The sequence below is a fragment of the Caretta caretta genome, chromosome 4 (assembly GCF_965140235.1).
Source record: "Caretta caretta isolate rCarCar2 chromosome 4, rCarCar1.hap1, whole genome shotgun sequence".
NCBI classification, from domain to species: domain Eukaryota; kingdom Metazoa; phylum Chordata; order Testudines; family Cheloniidae; genus Caretta; species Caretta caretta.
In genome coordinates this window covers 136,541,879-136,556,258 of record NC_134209.1, presented here as the reverse complement: position 1 = coordinate 136,556,258, position 14,380 = coordinate 136,541,879, and the positions used below count along the sequence as shown (strand labels likewise).

Sequence of the window (14,380 nt, the reverse complement as noted above, 5' to 3'; positions counted from 1 at the left end):
GGGCACGGCTAACTGAACACGGTGATTGGTCCCAGGCCTCCTGGCACTTAGAGGGGCAGGCTGCCCTGTTACAAATCCCAACAGTATTAAAATAATCATTTCAAACAGGAACTCCACTGGAATTAAATGTTCTGTCCGAGTTAGAAACCAACAAGCGTGCCTTTTTTTGGTAGTACATTGCATCTACCTGTCTCGTCAATCCACTGCCTCCCACATACAATGTCAGAGCTCTCATTAGGTGGTTAGTGAAAGCGATTTAGTGTCATTTCCTTGAGAAGGAAATAACTCCCTCCACTGTGGTATCTGAGCATGCTGAGTAGTGGCTGGTTCTTGAATTGCACATGGGTCAGCCTGTCTGTTGTCAATTTCACTGGCTTAGCTGGTCAGTGGCTCCTTCAATGCCAAGTGTCTGTCAGGGCAGCTTTGAAAAACTGAGACAAAACAATGTTTTTTGTTAAAACGGATTGCACTTTAGGACAGGACCTGGCTCTGTCACTGACCTGCTGTGCAACCTTCATCAAGTCACTTCATCACCATGCATCTGTGTCTTCTTCCATCCTTTGTGCGTCTCTTACTATTTGCAGATACATACAGTGACTAGCACAGCACCACTGTACTCTAATGAGTTTTAGCCTAATGCTTCTGGACAATCAGTGCTATTCTTTGGGCTAGATTCTCCAGTTACTTGTCCAACTCATTTTTAAATGAAGCAAATGTCTAACTTTTCCTCTAGAAGCTGTGGTACACCGAGTCCCCACATTTCTGGGATACCAAAAATGCCAGCTTTGGATGCATGAGGAATGCACTCTCGGGCCCTTTAAAATCAGCCTGATACCAACACTGCGATAAACTTAGTGCTAATCTTGAAAAGTCCCTTTTTATACAAACACAAACACTCAGATAGAGTAGCATGAGCAGGGAAACAGCACTGGGTGCTTTACCGAAAATGAGCTGCCTTGAAATGGAAATAATGGGCATTAATAAGGTTGGTACTAAAATATTTACCCTGCTTTCCAAGTGGAGTTCCCTTTGTGTGAGCTAAGCGGTTATTCCATGTTGTCAAGAGTTGATGTCATAGAAAGGTTTGTTGCTACAGTAAGGTTAAATACACTTGACAGAGTGAGGACTCTGCTACAAAAGAGAAAGGCAGAGTGTTATATTACGAACTTAACTGCTGTTAACAGTGAAGATGAAAAATATTACCTTTCAGAGAGGCAGTGAGACCTAGTGGCTACCTACTAGACTGCGAGTCAAGAGATCTGGTTCTGTTCCAGCATCTACCCCTAGCTTGTTGGGTGACCTTGTGCAAGACCCTTCATTCTTCTCTGCTTCAGTTTCCACATTCATAAAATGAAGATAATGCTATTTACCTCCTTTAAAAAGTGCTTGGAGATCCACAAATACAAAGTGCTATATCCGAGTGTATCATCTGTTTAGCTTTGAGCCACTCATTGATCCCTCTCGTTTTGAATCATACATTTGTAAAATCATAGGCCAGACTTTCACTTTGTCATATTGTTTTTACTAACACAGAAAATGTTATGCAGACTGACACACTTTTTTATACACCTAAATTGATTTGTGTAACGTTTTCCCAGTTGTCTCTGCATGAGGAGGAATTTTCACAGGCAGAATGGAACTGCCAATATAATAATAGACTCGAGAGGGCACTGTTGTTAAAGAGAAAGCGAACCTCAGCCTGATCTCTGCTGATCAGAGGAGACCAATAAAAACAGTATTAATTTACAAAATCACAGCAGATACGGAGGACTGGGAAAACGAGGGCCTCTTGGAGATTTTAGAACACCTTGAAAGGTAAGTCTAAGCATCTGCTGATGGCTCTGCCACGCTGTATTCTGATGTACACAAGGTGTTGGGAACCTGTATTTTTCATGTTGTATTTCAGATTGCAGAACTCAGAGGTCCCTGTGGCATCCCAGCAAACAAAACAGACCATGAAACATCAAGAAATCACATAATTAGTTCATGTTTGTATAGGGCGTTGAGCAGGCAAATTGCCAGGTAGGTGCTAAGTGCTACAGACATTTATGGGATATAATGCAGAACTGTTATATAATGCTGGGTTTGGGGGGTTGGGTCTGGTGCATAGAGGTGCATTAGTGAGGCGAGCTCAGAAAATGATTATTCTTGTGTTCGTTTTCTATTGTGCCTTTTCTTTTTAAACAAAAGGACGATAACAATTTATTATTATTATTCCTTGAGCACCCAGCGAGTGCTGGGCGATGTACAATGCAGAGAAGCAAGCTCTGTGCTGAATGAGATTGTTGCCTGCACAGAAAGATGACACACTGGGAGACTTGGAGGAATATAAGAACTGCAGTGACAGAGCAGACCAGTCCTCCGTCTAGTTCAGCATCCTTTTTTGGACAGTGACTGGCACCAGATGGAAGGGTCCAACCTATCCCCAAGGAAATTTCCTCCTCATCCCCAGTCATTAGAAATTGGTTTAAACCCTGAAGCATGAGGGTTTAGATCCCTTCCAAAACTCTTAGTCTTTGTTCATTTTGTATTTACTATTCTAATTCTGGATGTTCTTATTCATATAAACACCCTGTTCCTTCTTGACTCCTGCTAAACTTGTGACCTCAGTGCTATCTTGTGGCAATGAGTTCCATAGGAAAACTATGCAGTGTGTGTGTGTGTGTGTGTGAATATTTCCTTCTATTGGTTTTGCATGTGCCACCTTTCAGTTCTGTTGACTAACATCTTAGCAGGTTATGTCTTAAAAGAGGAATATCTAAGCTGAGGATGCAGGGACGTGGGCACCAGCACAGTATCCAGAATGGAAACAAATATACACTAGAGAGGTTATTGGCATCTATAAATCCTGTCTGCCACAGCATCTGCCAAACTTTTTGGAGACCAGCCTTCTGAGCTCCTAGTCCGCTCTGCATACAATGTCTGCATTTGTGCTATTGTGACAGCATTTTGGGAAGAGTTTGATTGGTTCATCTGTGTCACGTGGTGGTTGAGCACTAGGTAATGCGGACATTCCTGGGATTCGTCTTTATTTAACAGTTGGCAGATCTCTGTGAATCCTGAATGAGCACCTTCATCAGTCTCTTAAATAAATTAAGAAAATCTGCCCTACTTGAGAAATCTCCTAGACTTTACTCTGTAGTTGTGAAGCCTTTTGTTTTTTTCCACCCCACTCCTAGCCCAGTTTAAATCAGGAGAACACTGCTGAAATTCAGCATCTGTTTCCAAAAAAATGAAGGCACAAAAGAGCCATTAAAGACACCAAACATGCAAATAATTGAATGTTTTCATATGCAGAAGAATGGCTGCTTTTAGTAACTCATCACAGAGCACGATGGCATTAGAGGTTATGGAATGAGAGCCTCCCAACACCATCAATAAAGGGAAAAGATCCAAGAAGTAAGTTAAACAGTGCTTCTGCAGCAAAGCTAACTTGAATATAGCCTTTCATTCAGCCTTCCCCATGCAGTTTCAACTTCATTTTCCGTTTTTTGATCAATGATGGCACTGGTATTTTTTGGCTTCTTTTCAAGAGTTTATATTTTTGTTTTATAATTTCCTTAAATAGCTAATTTCCTACATGAGTTGACGGCCACTTGGATCTGCCGGAAAGTTAGTTGTAATGCTGCTGTACCTGGGCTTGATTCCTTTTCTCTTTTCCGGCACCGTTAGAGAGAGAGAGAGAATGGTGAAACCCACCCAGGGGCACATTCTGTGTAGATACGTAACATCTCAGCTTTATGGGAAATGCCAGAAGACAGATCACATAGCAAAGGGGGTAGACTCAAAGTGCTTGAGAATTGCCAGATCTCTATTCTATTCTATTCTATTCTATTCTATTCTATTCTATTCTAATACAATGCCCATCACCATGGTATCTGAGTTCAGTACACCTGAAAGTGTGGAGGGGGTCAAGGCAGCTCTAAGCCACCTTTCCTCCTCCCCCCATTCTGTAGGTGGCCCCATATGCTTCTCTAACTTCTGCCAAGTAATAATGATTCTGCAAGGAAAGTAATGCCAGTGTATTCCTTCATCTAACCCTCAAAACACCCCCTCCTGCCGCTGACACACTTCTCCATCAGGAAGCCAGGAGGCAAAGTTGGCAATGCTGGTTTTATAGCAGCAAATAACATCCCATGCTGGAGAAACCCCCAGCACCTCCTTAAGTGCAGCTTTAAGATCATTTGGCAGCTGTGCAAAGATGCTGTAATATAGGGCAGGATCTGGTCCCAGTTATATAAATTGTACTTTATTTAGATTTCCTTAAAATAAGTGGTTGATAAATGATTCCCAGTCACATTTTGGTCATATTTTACTAAAGCTAATGAAAAAAAACAGATATGTGCTAAGTATCTTGCAGAATTGGGGCCTGTGTGTTGTCATTGCTCTTGGCACTGTAAAACAAAGAGGAAGGTAAAGTCCCTGGTCCATGGGCTGTGCAGTATAAATGGACAGAAAAGACAATGAAGATACTTACCAAACAGAATTTATTCTAGCATAGAATCACAGCATTTCTAGTCTAGGGGCCCAGGCCTGCAAGTTTATTCACACGAGCTGTCCTGCTAATGTACGGAGCTCATTAATGGTCTGATCCTGCTGCCACTGTATTAAAACTCCCATTGACTCCAGCAGCGCACAATCAGGCACTTAGACCATGCAACATCAAGTTCACAGGGAAAATTTGATCTGCAGGTAGCATGAGTGAGCAGAGCTCCTTTGGTATCAATGGAGCTATCCCAATGGACATCCTCTAAGAATCTGGCAATACAAGCCTAATTCTAAACGTCTTATCTAATCTTTACTCAGGCAAATCTGCCATTGATTGGGCCCCAAGAATTTACTGCAGAACTAGAGAAAAATTAGCTTTCAAATGACATATGGCATTTCCGTATGCAGTGTTGTTGTAGCCGTGTTGGCCGAAGAATATTAGAGCCTAAAGTTTACTACTAGGTAGGATCTGAGACCTTTATGTTTCAGTAAATCCACAGGATCACGACACTTGCTTATTTCCAGCCAAGTCCTTTCTCAGGGTGATCCCCTCTCCCCAAATCATCCTATCCAGGAGTTGGAAAAGTCTATGGGGCTTGGCCACATGTGCATCCCTGCTCTCTGCCTCCTCTGTCATCTTCTCGGGCCTGCTCCATCTGCACCCTCTACCCCAGCGCAAACCTTGGACCCACAGAGAGGCCTCCCAGGAGATGATGTGGTGCGGGCAGCTACAGCCATGGTCAATGGTACTACAGCCACAGTCCCACAGACTGGGGAGAAGGATCAATGCCTGGAGGATGCCCCCCCTCACCACATACAGTTCTGTATTGGGGAGATTTGGCCTGTGTCCTTATTCTGGTTACTCATTCAATGCCATTTTGGCCTAAGAAAAGGCTGGATTTCACCTCCTCCCTTTCTGTACAATGTGCCAGTTGTCACCTCCATACCCTGTCTCACTAGACACTAGGCAGGGTTATCAGAAGAGCTGCGTGTGGTCTGGGCCAGTGTAGATCCAAGATTGCTCCTGGAGGATTTGAGGTTTGAAGATAATGGGGCAGAAATGAGCATGCGGGTGATTTCATTTTCCCAATACCAAAGATGTCTAAAAGAGCGCAGGTTGGCAATGAAATCTTTGTGAAAGTCACAGGGCTGTAGCATCTGCACCTGAACTCACAGCAGACGAATGGCTGGAGAAAACAAAACAATATGGAAGATAATAATGGACGTGGGAAATTGCCTGCAGTTGTCCACGGCCTAAAAATTACTACTGGCCACTGACTGAAAAACTGAAGATGAGAAAATCTGTGGGGTAAGTATGAACCTGCTTGGCCACTGTGGCTCTTGGAAACTGTCCCTGGAATAGAAGCTTGAAAGTTTTACCTTCCACTTAATGTACAGTCTCTGAGAAGTGACTCGCTGAGCTAGAAGCAGGAGGTACCATGTTTATTGTGCCACCATGATTTCATGGCACATCTGCTGATTAAGGACCTTCTCATATCCTTACTCACACTGAGATGTAAACCACTCCATGATATTTCCACTGACTTCAAAATATATAGGGCCATATTCTCAGCTGGTGTAAATCAGTGCTGGTTGATTGAAGTCAATAGTACTACACTGACTTATACCAGCTTATGATCTGGTCCACTAGGCCAGGCACTGATTTCATTTACATCAGAATAGATGTGGAACCATTCCACAGGCTCAGATTGATGTAAATGAGCTCAGAGTTGGGCCCATTTTTCATGTATTTATCTGTAGCGCTCATATAAAAGAACAAGATGGAAAAAATGTATTGGAGAGCTGATGCTCAATGACAGTAAATCTGACTGGGGATTCAACACGTAGCCTGCGTGACCGAGCAGTAGCCATTGCCTGGTCTATAATCAATAATGGCTGAAGAACAGGGCATTTCTTATGGCTCCATGAATGGTTGAAAGGAGTTGATTTGCTGAGGGGCAAAGCTATTATCCACAGCTGGTCATTTATCCCCAGAGAATTAATCCCTTCACCTTGGCTGTCTTTGCTGTTATAAGATGATGACAATGAAGGACAAATATAGACACACTGGGCCAGATTCACCCATGGTGTAATTCCATTGAAGTTGGAGAACAATAAGGAGGTGCACATAATTTGTTGGGCAACTCTGGTTTAGGACTAGACTGTGGGTCAGATCCTCAGCTGATATAAACAGGCATAGCTCCATTTAGGCACAGCTCTGAGCAAACAGCAGTTCATAAATTGCACCACTTCAAGAGTAGCCCCAGCTTCCTTTTACAGTAGGGTTGTGGGGGCAGCAGAGGTAATTTTCTGGTGCTCTATACCTGCACCAGATTAAATGCCCTCCTTATCCTTCCCCCCTCTACAATGGCCAGCGACAAAGCTGCATATGTGTGACCCCATTCCTCACCCTTCCTCACCTACTCCTGTCTATCTGCTTTACAGAGGGAGTAAGCAGGTGTGTAGCCCGGATTACTCATGTACAATTGGATCCAGAATCCGAGTGATGCAGGAGGGGTTCTTACTGCCTTTTACTGCATATGATCCAAACCACCATTATAACTGGGTGGGAATTTTCCATCAAAGTGTTTGTTTTTTTTTTTTTGCCCCCCCAGAGCAAATGCAGGTTCCACAAAATTGAAATTTTCTATGGGCAATTTTTGTTTTTGCCAATTTTAAAAAAAAATTCTGTCAGAAAAACGGAAATGAAATATTTCTATTCAGCTTGGGTTGATGTTACGCTATTATCCACCTGAAGTTTTGCATGCCGCCATTCTCTTCTATGGATCAGGCCACTGGTTGGACTATATCTCCCATGATACCATGCGGTCTCCTCTCTGGCTGAACCTGCTGTGGTACATCAACCCAGTCCCATGAGGTGATGGGAAAATGTAGTCCAGCCAGGGAATCAATCCCATAGAATAGTATGGGGACATGAGGCACCCCAGCTACAAACTCCCATGATGCACTGCAGCAACTCAGGCAGCCACAGTTCAAAGCTGAAATGAGTTGAAAGAAAATATTTGACTGTTTTTAATCAAAATTTGAATCAGAATCTTCCGTTTGGTGAAAAGTTTTGGTATTTTGACATTTCATCCCCATTTGGAACAGAAACAAATGCAGAAAGACCTGGGACGGAAATTCCAGTCTAATCACAATCTATGTTAATTTCCGCACTAACTGAAAGTCAATAGGAAATGCTTTGTGAATGATTTTTTGTTGTTGTTGAAAGCTCCCTCCAGCAGAACTTTCTGCTTTTGCCAGCGTGTAAGTGATTGGTTTGAAAAATGTACTGCCTTCTAGTATCATCATACACAAACAGGCCTTGATATGCCTGCCTGGGGAGGAGGTGGATGGGCATGGGAAGAATGATTTTCACAATAACTGTCTAAGAGGTGTGAACAGAACCTTTTGCTTGCTGGGCAACGGGCAGCATTGGAGGACTTCATGGCAGAGAAGTCAAACATGACCATCACTCCACACTGATTGTTGCTCTAGGGGCTGGTAGCTGTGCACAATGGGATGCTGCGAGGAAGAAACAAGGTATGCATTTTTTATTCATTTAATTTTCCTGGCATAAGTAAAATGTACCGTTTTGTTGGAAACTTTTTTTAGTTTATTTTCAATCACTGTGTGATTCTCCAGGAAACATTCAGATTTAAACCTTGGACCTGGGTAGAATTCATATTCAACTACATTTCAACCAGGGCTTCATTTCACCCGGTAAGGTATGTATCAATACTGGCACCTTTTTGTTGGTAGTATCATTGGAGTTTAACCACATCTGGACCCTTCCCTTTGATGTCCTGAGTCTCAGTCCAACCTGCTAAGACTTGTGAAGGCTGGAACCTCTTTTGCTCTCCTGTTTAGAAGAGTTTAATACCAAACCGGTGCTGTACAAAGGTATTATGTTCACAGCACACACACACACACACAGAAGTTAGATAAACACAAAGACGCTTGCTGGAAGGTTGCAACTGCATGATTTATTAAAATTCAAAATGACAACACCCCGTAGCAAAAAACAGAGAGAGATAAAGCAGACTGCTCTATAAAGCAGCGAGAGACAACTCATCTCACCTTGTTCTAGGTTGGTTCTTTCCAGACTGACTCTGATTGCACACTTCCCTACAGAGCCCCATAGCCTCCAAGCAGGACCAGGAACTCTCCTCTCTTCCCCTGCCCCCGACCAGTCTTAAAGTATAGCTTGTCATTCCACCTCAATACCCCAGAAAAGGAATGCAGTACGCTCCGGTTTATCCCAATGTGCTGGGGGACGTACCAAATTTTCCGATAACTGGGTGTTTGAACAAACAGAAGTTCTATTTTGAGCTGCAGATTCACATGTGGATTAGGAAAACTATGATTTTCAGATAAAGGGAATTCACATAACTGGAATTATACCATATATATGCTTTTTAGAGTTAGTCCATATACATCCTGAGATTTCCAATTTGAGGCCCAGCTTCTAAACAGCACTCTGCCCCTTCAAGTTAAATATTTTGATTTTGTGGAGCCCCAGATCCTCAGCACCAAAGCACAAACAACCATTAATGGAGCAAAAGGAGTAACGCAGGAGGGAAGACAAGCTGTCTACAGTAGTAGGTTGTTATCCTTTTATATGGACCACTTCCTAGAGGGGAACAAGTCTCACACTTTACAAATTTGTTACATGTGTTCTTGGCAATGAAAATGTTATAACAAGTAGCAGAGGCTTAGAGTAATAGCCAGTTATACAGCATAGTGTGCAATGTAGTGTTCCCAATGGAAATACAAAGGAAGAAGACCTTTGGGGGTGTTTGTAATTAGCTTATTGTTTAACAGTGGATTTTTCAAAGGACTCAAAAATCCACATGCTGATTGTCTTGAAAATTACTGTGCTGCGTGGTCATCTGGGGTGGGATTTGTGGATCAAATTTGAGGTAGTTTGATCAAGGGGGTTTCAGAGATACAGCCCCCCGAAAAATCATGGACATCAAAATTTATAACTGTTCTTGCACATACCTAAATCTCAAACTTGGCTCTGATCTTCCCCAAACAGATATCACCTGCTTGGGACTGACCTTAGCTAGTGTACAGAATGGAGAAGTGATATCTGAAAAGTGATTCAGGGTAAAAGCTGGCTCTACAATGTGGCTTGAACCAAGTCGACAAGCGGCCAGAGAAAGTCATTTGCACAAGTGCAGCAGGACTAGGACTCTGCTGAAAGCCAGAGTGTGTGCAGGCAGCCTGGGGTCAAGAGGAAGTGGATTGCTCAGGGTGACACACTGTGGTCACTGAACTCAAGTGGCACCCATGCCTTCTGCCTTCACTCTCTCCAGCAAGTTCAGCTGACCAGTGGTGATGGAATTGCCCCCGCTCAGAGAAGCAGCCTCCTGAAACTAAGGCTTTGTCTACACTACAAAATTAAGTGGACCTATGTTAGGTTGATGTACAGCCCACGCAGTAATTACTGCATTTTTTCATGACCTTTTGCTTGTGGTGCGAATCTTCACCGGGAGCTCTTGCACTAGCTTAAGTGTGCCAGTTCAGACTGCCAGCACAGGGCACCGGGGCTCCAGCTCTGAGCTAGCCACGTGCTTAGACAGGTCTGTATGGAGAGTCCATTCAAAGTCAAAGGAGAAAACCCTTGTCCTGCGGGGAAGAGACATTCAGCACTGATGGCCCTTGATGCCTCTCTCCTTGTTTGCCCTCCTTGAGGTGTTTCATTCTAGCATTCGCATAGTGTCTAGAACAAACCACCCTTGTCAAGATGATACCGTTTTCACCACTACCTGGATATCTTTGCACAAGATGGAGAATACAATGCAAAATGAATTTTACACTGAAGGTTACAATAACAAAATGGTGTTATCAAAACAACATGGTATTCACGATTAGACCCAGACATACCCCCAAGTTGTCTCAGAAGGAAGACGAAAGTCTCTAGGAAGCAGCAGTATTAGGATAATGTTATCATTCCACATGCTTCTCATCCTGAACTAGGGGACAGAACGAGGAGTAATGGTCTCAAGTTGCAGTGGGGGAGGTTTAGGTTGGATATTAGGAAAAACTTTTTCACAAGGAGGGTGGTGAAACACTGGCATGCGTTACCTAGGGAGGTGGTGGAATCTCCTTCCTTAGAAGTTTTTAAGGTCAGGCTTGATAAAGCTCTGGCTGGGATGATTTAGTTGGGGATTGGTCCTGCTTTGAGCAGGGGGTTGGACTAGATGTCCTCCTGAGGTCCCTTCCAACCCTGATATTCTATGATTCTATGACTGAGTGTGATCAAAGAAAAGCAAGTAGCTGTGACTCTCATTAATGTCAGCATGGTCAGAAGGGATGCTGAGCACCAGGAAACACACCCATCATAGAGCAATGTAGTTTAAGGACTGCTGTGAGTTTGATATTGACTAATGCAGCGCCAGGATACTGTCAGTCAAAACAGCAATCTGTTTATCATGAAAAATAATAAAAAAACAATTATCTTCTGTCTACAATATCTCATCTACACTATGCAAATCAAATGCTCAAATCTATCAATTTCACCCCCTCCTCAGATTGCTTAAGTTCCTTGGACAAAGGAAATGTCAGACAGCAGAAAAAAAATTAGTCACGTGTGGTTTGAAATTAAAGGGCGTTAGGCACCTAATAAGATTTTCAAAAATGCTGAGGCACCTATCCACATCTTTATGTCCCTAAATATCTTTAAAAATATGACCCACAACTCTTGTCATAGCAAACCTCAAATGATAGTTCCCCCCACAATTTCTATAGAAAAAAATCAAGCAGTGCATAAACTACCAGAAACATTTTAAAATGATACCCTAACCCAAAAGACTGATGTTTGTAGATCTTTCTCACCCCTATTAACATGAAAATCATGTTGTTACTTAGATTTTAAGGGCTTTACCACACCACTATAATATTGCTGTGTCACAATGGGAACAAGGGTAGGGTTCATAGTGGTAGTTGGGGTCATTTAGTCATGGAGTTTGTCAGATATGGCCCCTTTACCCAATAAAGATCTGATTTTAATAGACAAAGGGCTACAAAATCCACCTGCCTAGGGAGATTTCAGCCCTACGGGGGGCATGGAAAGGCTGGAGGAGGGCAGAAGGGATAGCTGAGTGGCAGTAAAGCATTCTCAGGATGCCTCTTTGTGCATCCTCGTAGGTGTTCCCAATCACCCCCCCCCCCCCCCCCAGCCAACACTTTCTCAAAACCACAGGGAAATTCACCACCCAAAACTTTAACACAGAGTTCAGATTGACAGGCAGTGTCTCATATCCTTCCTGAATGCACCTCTTCTTAAACGTCTGAAAACCAGGACATTCAGAGTTAGGGTCAGCCTTATCTCTGTGTTAACGTTTTCAGGCAGTGACTATCTGTGGACTTCAGCAAAACAGGGCTGGCCTGCGTATGCTAGACAAAACTAAAGACTAAATTAGGCTGGGTGCTAAAGGAGGACAGATTTCCTGAGACAGGCCATGTGGTCCTGCACACAGGGCCCTAGACTGGGACTCAGGGGGGCTGTGGTGTCTAAGGAAAATATTCTTTGGGGGTGCTGTGTGAAAGTGTGAGGCGCTACTTTCTGGGTGGGGGAGGGGGGTGCTGTCTCTAACCTGGCGTGATGCAGAGGCGAGGCCATGTGTGTGTGTTGGAGAGCGAGCCCACCCCACACTCCCCCTGCAGCGGTGGCTGCTGCCCCTTGGGGTGGTGCCTGGCTCCTCACTTTGGCCTGTTGGCTCTTGCTGTGGCAGGCTCCTTGGACTGAAGAGGGCTAGCCATCTGACCTCTCCATGAAGACAAGGAGGGGAAAGAGAGAGGAGAGGGGAAAAGGCCACCAGCTCCGCCTAACACTTCAAAGTGAAGATGGGAAGCTGATGCCAGGGCTGAAGGTTCCCAGGGGAGTTGTGGGGGGATCCTGGGTAAGCCATAGGGGTCTAGGGAAATTGCACAAGGGAGAGGAGGTTGGTGCAGCCAAGAGTTGGGCACATTTGGGCCAATCTGTAGGGCAGACAGACTTGGGCACTGGGGGCAGCAGCAGGTCCCTGGGGAAAGTAAGAGGTGGAGTGGCATGGGGACAGGGATGAAGAAGGAGGTTTGGGGGGAGGAAAGTGGTTTGGGGATGGTGGGGATTGGGGGAGCAGGGGAGGTTTTAAGAGGTGGGTTTATTGGGGAATGAGGCTTGGGGTGATTTGTAAGCAGCAGTGCAGGAGGGTTTAGGGGTGGGGAGTGAAGGCCTTTGGGGACTGGAGGGAGGATTTGGGGGAGGGTTTTGGATGGTTGTTTTATGACAACATTTATTTGGCGGGCTATGCAACGGGGGTTGGTTTATTTAGGGAGCTGATATGGTGGGGAGGTGGGAGGCTGTGGCAGGAGGTTTTGTGCAGTTTGGGTTTACTGGGGGGGTAGGAGGGTTCATCTGGGGGTGGGGTAGCGGTGGGTTGGATGGGCGTAAGCAGGGGCCAGGGAGCTGGGTGAGGGCTGTGGGAACTGGGTGGTTGCTGAGGGAGGGGCAGAGGGCCTAGGACTGCAGGGAGCTGTATGATGGTGCCAGTAGCCACAGCTGGCTGTGGTTGGCTCCCTCCTCCACAGCCCCTTCCCCGCTTCTCTCCTCCCTCCCCTGCTGGCACCAGCCCCAGCTCTGCTCACTGGGGTGGGATGGGGCTGGCCACGCTCAGCATGGGCTCCGCCAGCAGCACCGTGCTGGGCCCCAGGGACTCTCCCTGCCTGTCTTGCGGCTGAGAGGATGTGCACACGGATAGCGGGGTGGCTCACATTTGGGGGTCTGAGACTGCACTAGCTCTAGCTTCACCTGTTGTCTTATTTGCCTATTTAGACTGGAAACTCTTCAGAGCAGGGGCCCTCTCTTACTATGGGTATGTAGTAGCAGGGGTGCTGGAAAGGGGGGAGAGAGGGCGGGGGGCCATTGCCCCATCACTTTTTACCGGCTGTAAGGGTGAGTGATGGCGGAGAGGGGGTGGAGAGGAGCAAGTGGGGAGCAGGGCCTCGGGGTAGAGGCAGTGCGAGGGTGGGGGTTTGGGGTTAATGGGCAGCGTGAGGGTGGGAGTTTGGGGGAAGGGGCGGCGCGAGGGGGTGAGGCCAGGGTTTGGGCGCTGGTGGTCCCCCAACTTTGAGGGAGGTCCTGCTGCTCCTGTGTAGTAGTGGCTAAGCCAACAGGGTCCTGATCTCGGGTGGGTTTTCTGGGCTCTACTGTAATACTGAGTGACAGTAATTTTAATGCTAAGTAATGGTCCAGGGATTAGAAACACATCACATTATCGTAGGGATAGTTGGAGATGAACACTCATGGAGATAAAATATCAGATGCATCACACGTTAGAAAGGTTTCTCGAGACACCTGGAAAACTATTTTAAAAGTACCTGCCAGATACAAAAATAGAAAGTAGTTTAAGCATCAGAACAATACACACACACACTCCAACAGTAGCAGGAATGAAAGGGCAACTTTAAGCCAGGTGGAAGTTGTAAAATTCTGGCATGCAATGGGTCTGGTATGCCAACTATGAAAAGCACCTCAGCAAATGCAAAGAGTTCCACTGGGGGGAATGATATTGCCAAGACAGCCTTGGGAATGTACTTAAATAGATTAGTACAAGGAGACTTGCCAGAAACAGTAAAAGAACACAAGTACTAACAGTATTAACTGTCTGCAAGAGTTTCCTTGGGAAATAATAGTTTAGCTCATTGTCGGTAGATGAACAGACAGTCTCATGTTCACTCATGATTATCATATGGATCAGTGCAGAATGCCAGAGTTAAAGATGCAAGGATCTTTGTTCTACCAGTAAAGCTATGAGTGAGGGAGATGAAAGAGCAAATTGGAGAGTGTTATTGATCAGAAACAAACACCCACCAGTAAAGAGTCTGGGCTTGATTTTCCCTA

At 45.0% G+C, this 14,380-nt stretch overlaps 1 long non-coding RNA gene across 2 annotated transcripts; it reads left to right on the top strand.

Annotated features, from left to right (window-relative positions):
* Positions 1 to 1,709: 1,709 nt before the first annotated feature.
* On the top strand, positions 1,710 to 10,967 carry LOC125636254 (uncharacterized). 2 transcript variants are annotated; one of them, XR_007356524.2, is made up of 6 exons: positions 1,710 to 1,815; positions 1,907 to 2,022; positions 2,224 to 3,399; positions 7,987 to 8,031; positions 8,134 to 8,216; positions 9,530 to 10,967. It is a non-coding gene; the product is annotated as an uncharacterized LOC125636254 (long non-coding RNA). The 2 variants fall into 2 exon arrangements; XR_012668221.1 differs by lacking the exon at positions 2,224 to 3,399.
* Positions 10,968 to 14,380: the final 3,413 nt, after the last annotated feature.